Source organism: Saccopteryx leptura, chromosome 11 (genome assembly GCF_036850995.1).
Source record: "Saccopteryx leptura isolate mSacLep1 chromosome 11, mSacLep1_pri_phased_curated, whole genome shotgun sequence".
Classification (NCBI taxonomy): Eukaryota; Metazoa; Chordata; class Mammalia; order Chiroptera; family Emballonuridae; genus Saccopteryx; species Saccopteryx leptura.
This window is the reverse complement of record NC_089513.1, coordinates 41,058,181-41,065,603: the sequence shown is the minus strand read 5'-3', so window position 1 is coordinate 41,065,603 and position 7,423 is coordinate 41,058,181.

Below are 7,423 nucleotides of genomic sequence, written 5' to 3'. Positions count from 1 at the left end.
TCCTGCTGTGAGCTGCTCTGAAAATCCTCTAGGAAGAGCCTGAATGGGGTCCTGAGGCACAGAAAAGGCAGAGCACAACTGTGTTTTGCTGGAAGCTGCCTTGTTTTGGGGGTGGGGGAATGTACAAAGCTGGGTTCAGCAAAGGGAATGGGTGAGTCTTATAATAATAAGTCATCTATATGCTTAGCACCCACTTGGGCATCAATGAGTGAGCCTGGAGCCCTGGATTGTGTAATAAGACCCATTTCCCAGGCTCCCTTGACTTTCAAGTTAACATCTCACCGATGTGACTAAGCAATAAGCACACACAGGAGTCGCACCTAGCTCCGTGGCGGCAGCAATATCGTCTGATTGGAGATGATGCTCATAAAGGCTGGGGGACAGGAGCGTTTGCGAAGTTGGTTTCAGTGAGACTTTCAGAGAGCTCCTTAAGCAGTTTGCCTCATAGCAGGCAATATTCAGTCTTCCTCCCTCTGTGGCGTGACGCAGGGGCTTGGAGCTCCATTAGCCCCAGCTTAATTTTTACCAGATCCCTGCTGAGCATACACAGAGGCAATTTTTTTAATTGGCTATTTTTTTTTATATTTTGTACTTTTCTTTCTTTTCCTCTTTTTAAATTTACACACATACTCTTGCACAAGGGAGATGAGTCATTGGTGAAATCTGAAGTTTTATTCATTAGGAGATTTTTTTTAGGCATTATGGTAAAGAATGCTCATCCCTTTTTAGACCTACACAATTTAGAAAGATATATATATGTATATATATTTTTTAATGATGGGGCATATTTTCATATCACAAGATAAAGAAAAACTAGTTCTAAAATATGTTCCCGAACTATTGTATATGTAAAATGAGATCATTCATTACTTCACCAAATAAGGTATAATTTTTAATTCCTAGAAGTGATAGTTGTGTATTGTGTGTTTATCTTTAAAACACATTTTTTCCTATTAAAAGATCATAATAATTATTAATAATAAGTGATTAATAATCACTCACAAGTAATAAAATGAGCTAATCTCATTTCAATATTCTGAGGTTGCGGATACCAGTTCACATGTCTGTAATTTATTTTGAAGGCAGGACCGAGTGATGGAGGTGTTTCAATTAGTCAACAATTAGCCCTCCTCTTCACAGAAAAACAAAATTTTTTTTGCTGGCATTTAGTACATTCTGCAGGGGGTTTTTTTCCAGCTCTGATCTGCACTTCCCATGTTGAGAAGTCTTCCTACTTCTTTTCTATCACTGAAAAGTTAATGTTATTTTAAAATGTCCCCTGTCACTGCCTAGATTCTCCCGAGGAGCGTATTCCTTTCCATAGAATGGGCATTTTTGCAACTTAATATCTTACATTTGATTACCATTGGTGCATATTTAAGTGTTGTCTTGCTCATCTTGTTTATTACATATATGTATTAAAAACTAATAAAAGCAAAATAATACAAAAAATGAGCATTTCATTTTGGCATCCTCCCTACTACAAAACCCTGCAGATGTTTGGCTGCCTGTGATGTATTTTGGAGGATGGAATTTGCAACTGTTATAATTAAGCAATACCATTAAGTCACCCGAGAGTAAATTAGAAGCTAAACTGGTGCTGTGTGTTCAGGAACCCAAGATTATGGGCTGAGATCTCTATTCAGTGTATGAAGTCAGCTCCCTTCAAATTGGTTTTGAAATAAAAGGTGTTATTTCTATTCCCCACCCTCAAAATACCTAAGTGTATTAAACATGTCCCTAATATTGATTTGGCATGCCAATTGCAATCTTAAATTGTAGGGGGAAAATGTTTTAGTAAAATACAGCTATTTCTATTTTGCTGCCACTGTTTCGGTTGTAATGGGCAAGAGAAATGTGTAGGTCTGGATCATTTCCAACGAGTTGGCTGAGATCCACTGACTCAGTCGTGGTTTAAAAAAATCAAGAGAAAGAAAGAAAGGAGTCCTAGTACATCCTGTTGCAGTTAGAATTAGATAAAGGTAATGATACTTCTCGGAGTTTTCCCTGAATAATACCATCTGGAGAGAGACAATCAAATCCCAGCAACTGAAAATACAAATTGTCAGTAACCTGAATAGGACATTGATAAAATAGTTGTCATCAAAGGCAGCTTAAACAACCTATAATCCAATACACTTAAAATATTAACAATTAAAACGTGTTAATTAATTGCCTAATGACAATAAAATAGGTCATCACAAACCTGGCTCCAAGCTAAACTCTTCTTTGACAACAATTCATGTTGACCAAACTAAGATATTGTTACTAGCCACTCAAAGGGCAGTCTTTGGAACTTGCCTCATGCTATCCAAGATATGGTCTTTGGAACAGTATTATGAGCACAGTCTGAGAACTTGTTGGAAATGCAGAATCTTAGCCCTACCAAAGCCCGCTGAATCAGAATATACATTTTAACAAGCTCCCACTTGTTTCCCTCATGTATTTAAGTTTGAGAAGCACTGATCTAGAACGTTAACTTCTTACCCTTTTTCTATTTTCTTTTTTTTTTTTTTTTGTATTTCTTCCAAAGCTGGAAACGGGGAGAGACAGTCAGACAGACTCCCGCATGCGCCCCACCGGGATCCACCCGGCACGCCCACCAGGGGCCACGCTCTGCCCACCAGGGGGTGATGCTCTGCCCCTCCGAGGCGTCGCTCCGCAGCGACCAGAGCCACTCTAGCGCCTGGGGCAGAGGCCAAGGAGCCATCCCCAGTGCCCGGGCCATCTTTGCTCCAATGGAGCCTTGGCTGCGGGAGGGGAAGAGAGAGACAGAGAGGAAGGAGGGGGGGGGGCGGAGAAGCAAATGGGCACTTCTCCTATGTGCCCTGGCCCGGAATCAAACCCGGGTCCCCCGCACGCCAGGCCGATGCCCTACCACTGAACCAACCGGCCAGGGCCAACTTCTTACCCTTTTTTAGGCACCCAAACTTACAGCTTTTTAGTCACAGAACAGTTCCATCCTTTCTTCTCTTTCCCACTTGTTGATCACTTTCTTGACTTGCACAATGTGACTGAACTCCCAAATGTCATACTCCACTTTGACAGCTTCTAAGAATTCTCCCCAAATACCACTGGTCTAGAGGATTGAATACCCTCTCTTCTTTTCAGCAGAGCTGTTTTCACTGAGCTCCTTATGGAAACGTTGACAAGATTTTAATGCTACATGTTTTCAGGTTAGTCCTTAGATTGATCTTTCTGCAACTTGAATAGCTGTTAGGATGAATTGCTTTTCTCCCCATGCCTGACATATATCTTCCCTGGTCTCACAATCTGCTGCAACTTGGCAGCCCAAGTGCATGAAGTTTTCTATTCTTCCAGTTTTTCTTCTACAGATATTACTCTGCCTTTCTTCTTCTTTGGTCTGGGTTTAATTGGTTTTGATCTGATAGTGTTTATGCAAAAGAAAACTCTTTGTTAAGTGACATTTGTCCTTTATAGACATGGTTGATCGTATAAATACTGCTCACAAAAATTAGGGGATCAGGGAACATGCAGATACTCCAGTACTTTCAGCCTTTGGTATAGTGCATTTTCACCAATGAAGTAAAAGTTGGTTTGGTATCTCATTTGCATAATCAAAAAACTTTCTTTGACTTGCTTGCTTTTCTGATGTTCTTGTTTAATAAAAAAAAAAAATCAAATGCTTCTTTATTGCTTCATACTCATTTTGAAATATCCCCTAATTTTTGTGAGCAGTATATATAACAGTCAGGCTTGCACCTTTTTACTCTTCCCTATCAACAGCAAGGGTGTTTTCCCCTTCCCTATGATTCTGCTAGAAGCTTGCAAAGGACATCAATGCATAGGGACATAGACTTCTAATGATATTTAGGAAAAAGAAAAGTTGAAAGCACAAACCTAGCTGCATGAGGTCCATTGCACCAAGTTTATACGGATACAAAGAAAGATTCAATAAGGGCAAAGTCCAATCAAACTCTATGGTGACTAGGGTATCAACCAAAGACCAAGTCTTATTTTGTATAGGAAGCAGCCTCTGTCAAGTCTTCTCCTCCCTAAATGTACTTGCTTGTCAGCCATCTCCATGACTATGTTCAATCCAAGACTTGGCTACATAAGGGTTGCTTTTATTTCTACTTGGCAGTTTCGGTATTGCTGTGGCTTCCACAATCTCAAAATCATGAATTGCTTGAGCAAATAATGAGCCAATAAGCTTAAATCTAAGAGAAATTTCTATAAAACTATCTTTTAACCATTCTTAGATAAAGTGAAATGTTACTAGTCATCTAAGAAACAACATCTAGCCAGATCCACTACTTGGTTTCAAATTGCATACTATTTTAATATGTTAAAACAAACATGTTCTTATGCAATCAATATTTATTTAGTGTTGGCCTGACCTGTGGTGGCGCAGTGGATAAAGCGTCGACCTGGAAATGCTGAGGTTGCCGGTTCGAAACCCTGGGCTTGCCTGGTCAAGGGACATATGGGAGTTGATGCTTCCAGCTCCTCCCCCCTGTCTCTCTCTCCTCTCTGTCTCTCTCTGTCTCTCTGTCTCTCCTCTCTAAAATGAATAAATAAAAATAAAAAAAATTAAAAAAAAATATTTATTTAGTGTCTACTACATGCAAGGAACAAAGAAATAACTCTTGTAACAAACTCATTTTTTTCTTATTTCTTCAAACCTGTTCTCAAGCCCATCACCAGGGCCTCCCAGCTCGTTGAAAGGTCTCTGTGGTCCTCCCTCCTCCTAACCTGTTCCCATCAGCCCTGGGAGCAATATCAATTCAGAAGAGGCCACGAATCCTTTTCAACTCCCCATAGAGGGACTCTCCCAAGCATCTAGAAGAGAGAGCTCTTGCCGGCAAATCAAATATAATTTTAGTTAATATGTTTCTTAGTCATCTCAGTTTAATTTTTGTCATCCCCCCACATGGACCATTTTTCATACTACTTCCAATGGTAACAATTTCCCAGCCTCTTCAAACTCTGTGTGCTGAGCACCCTGGGACCTAATCAGGTTTTCTGAGCAGCGCCGTGCCGTGCTCTCAGCACTCGGGGACAGCAGAAAGACAGCTCGAAAATAAACTGGGGAAAATGATGTTTTTCTTTCCCTAGTCCCACATATGTAGTTGGTTCTCAACCAGTTTGCTTCTGATAGAGTGCCCAGTCATAAAACTCTATGATCATACTGAGAATCGCCATCCCCAAGATGCATCCAAAGGTGCTAATAGACTTCTGCTACCAGACGGGGACTTGCACAAGACAAAGGAGGGGGCCCTCACGAGACCAGCTTTCTGCACCAAACGCAGCGTTTGTACATCATTGGCTGGGCAGAGAGATGTACAGGAGCAAATAAAATCACATTTTGATGAAAGCCTTCCTGGTTTAAACTACCTGTTCCAGTTTGGATTATTTTCCTATTGAGATGTTCTTTAATTTGGAAGAACTCTTCATTCCGTTTTCATAAATGTTCCCTGGTAAATTCTTCTCTTTTGTCTATGGTAAGTTTTTGTTTCCAGAACCTTTCCTTCTAAGCTTCCCTGGAGCTTCACACAGCTTCCTTTTAGGAGATATCATAAGAGAAAATGCAAACAGAAAAAGTTCAGACAAAAACTGCCTTATTCCCATGTTAAAAACAAATAAGATTCAGCCATCACTATCTAGAAAACAAACCCTATTAATAATAATACGATGCTGATACATTCCCCAGGGTTGGCAAGAAGAGCACTGGCGCCCCAGGTCATGTTTTTTTGGCAACCCCTCCCCAAAACAACAAAGCCCGTCCCGCACCGCTCCCTGCTCTCCGTTCCCCAGGTCGCACCAGCTCTCTAATTGGTATTCATCCAACGCGGAACACTAGCTATCAGTACTTGATTAACAGCCTTGTGAGACCTTGTGCTAGCAGCAAGAGTTGGCTCTTTTAGTCACCTTTTAAGGGGATTTTTGAATGTGAGATTCTTGTTGCAAAGAGGTACAGATGGATGGCACTGCGTTCTCACCATCTGAATGGTCACGGGAGCAAGAGATGTGTGATGGAGGACAAACTCCAATATCCCCCTGCATGTCCCTCCAACACTGCTACTTACTGGGGAATTTTTCAAGCTTGAGCTGAGTCTACATTGCTTAAACATTAACACATCACTTGACTGTCTGGTGATGATATATCCATTTGTATTTCAAAGGGTCCTAGGATCGCCATTCACCTTTCTTCCTCACGTTGATTTGTGTGCAATCCAGCCTCTTTTCCCCTACCAACCAATTAGGATTCCTGACTCCCTCCCCCCCACCTTGTACCAACTTCACTGAGTCAAAAGAAATTGGATATTCATCTACAGTTATAGACTTACTAGACAGTAACCCAGTTATATGCAGAATTCAACATCTCTTCTGAATGATCCTAATGGCCTCCCGTCACAAAGACTTTTGCACATTGAGATTATGATCCCACCATATGGGCATCTTTGCTTTGCATTGGAGTTGGGCACAGGAGTCCAGAAACATGTTTGGGGACTCATGGAACTACCAAGTGTGTTTGGGTTGCACCAGATTTTATAAGCCATGGAGCACATTGTAAATACTTTTGGATAACTGGGGCACATTTTATAAATAATTCTGACAAAGTTTTAATTCTCTAAGACTTCAGGGGTTTGTTATATTCTATTTTTCATTATTTGTTCATTTCCATGTGCCTTATTTCTGCAAACATGACTTCTCAAAAATGAAATTAGGTCCAGATTTAACAAATACAAAAAGATGATTTGTAACATTTCCCTCATAAACTAGTTCTGTGCAAAGGCAAAATGAACTCATTTATACTTAGTGAAACGCAATTGTAAATTTACACATAAAACTTGAAGGGAAAATTTATGCTTTAAGTTTTACCAGTCTCTACAGTTGCTATCCTAACCTTTCCAGGGTAACTAGGCCTCTCTCTTTTGGTCTGTCGTGAGCCCAGAACCCCAAGAGGCCCATATACTTGACTAGAGGAAGCAATGACTAAGTGGCCCCAATCACAAGTTTCTCTCAATAGAACTATTTCTTTTTAGAGTGTTTCATACTCACCACCCTGTGTTGATTCTGCCTAGTGATTCAAGGAGACAGGAAATGGCTCTACTAGATAATGTTTAAAAAAAAAAAAATCTGAACTATTCATACAATTACAATTCTTCTGCCCTTAAAATACTCTTCCAGTAGAAGTCTTGATGGCTCACTCCCTCACCTCTTTCAGGTCACTCAGTTGTCACCTTCTCAGAGAGAATTTCCCTGACTACCTATTTAAAATTGCAACCCCTCCATTCCCAACCCCCTATCCACCTTCTCCGATTTCTTTTTCTCGAGAGCCACTGCAAGTGCACATGTGCATACACACGCTCACACTACTAGGATGCGGGTGCCTTGAGAGAAGGGATTTTTGTCATTTCTGTTCACTCTTGTATCCTTCGTTACGAGAATAGGTCTA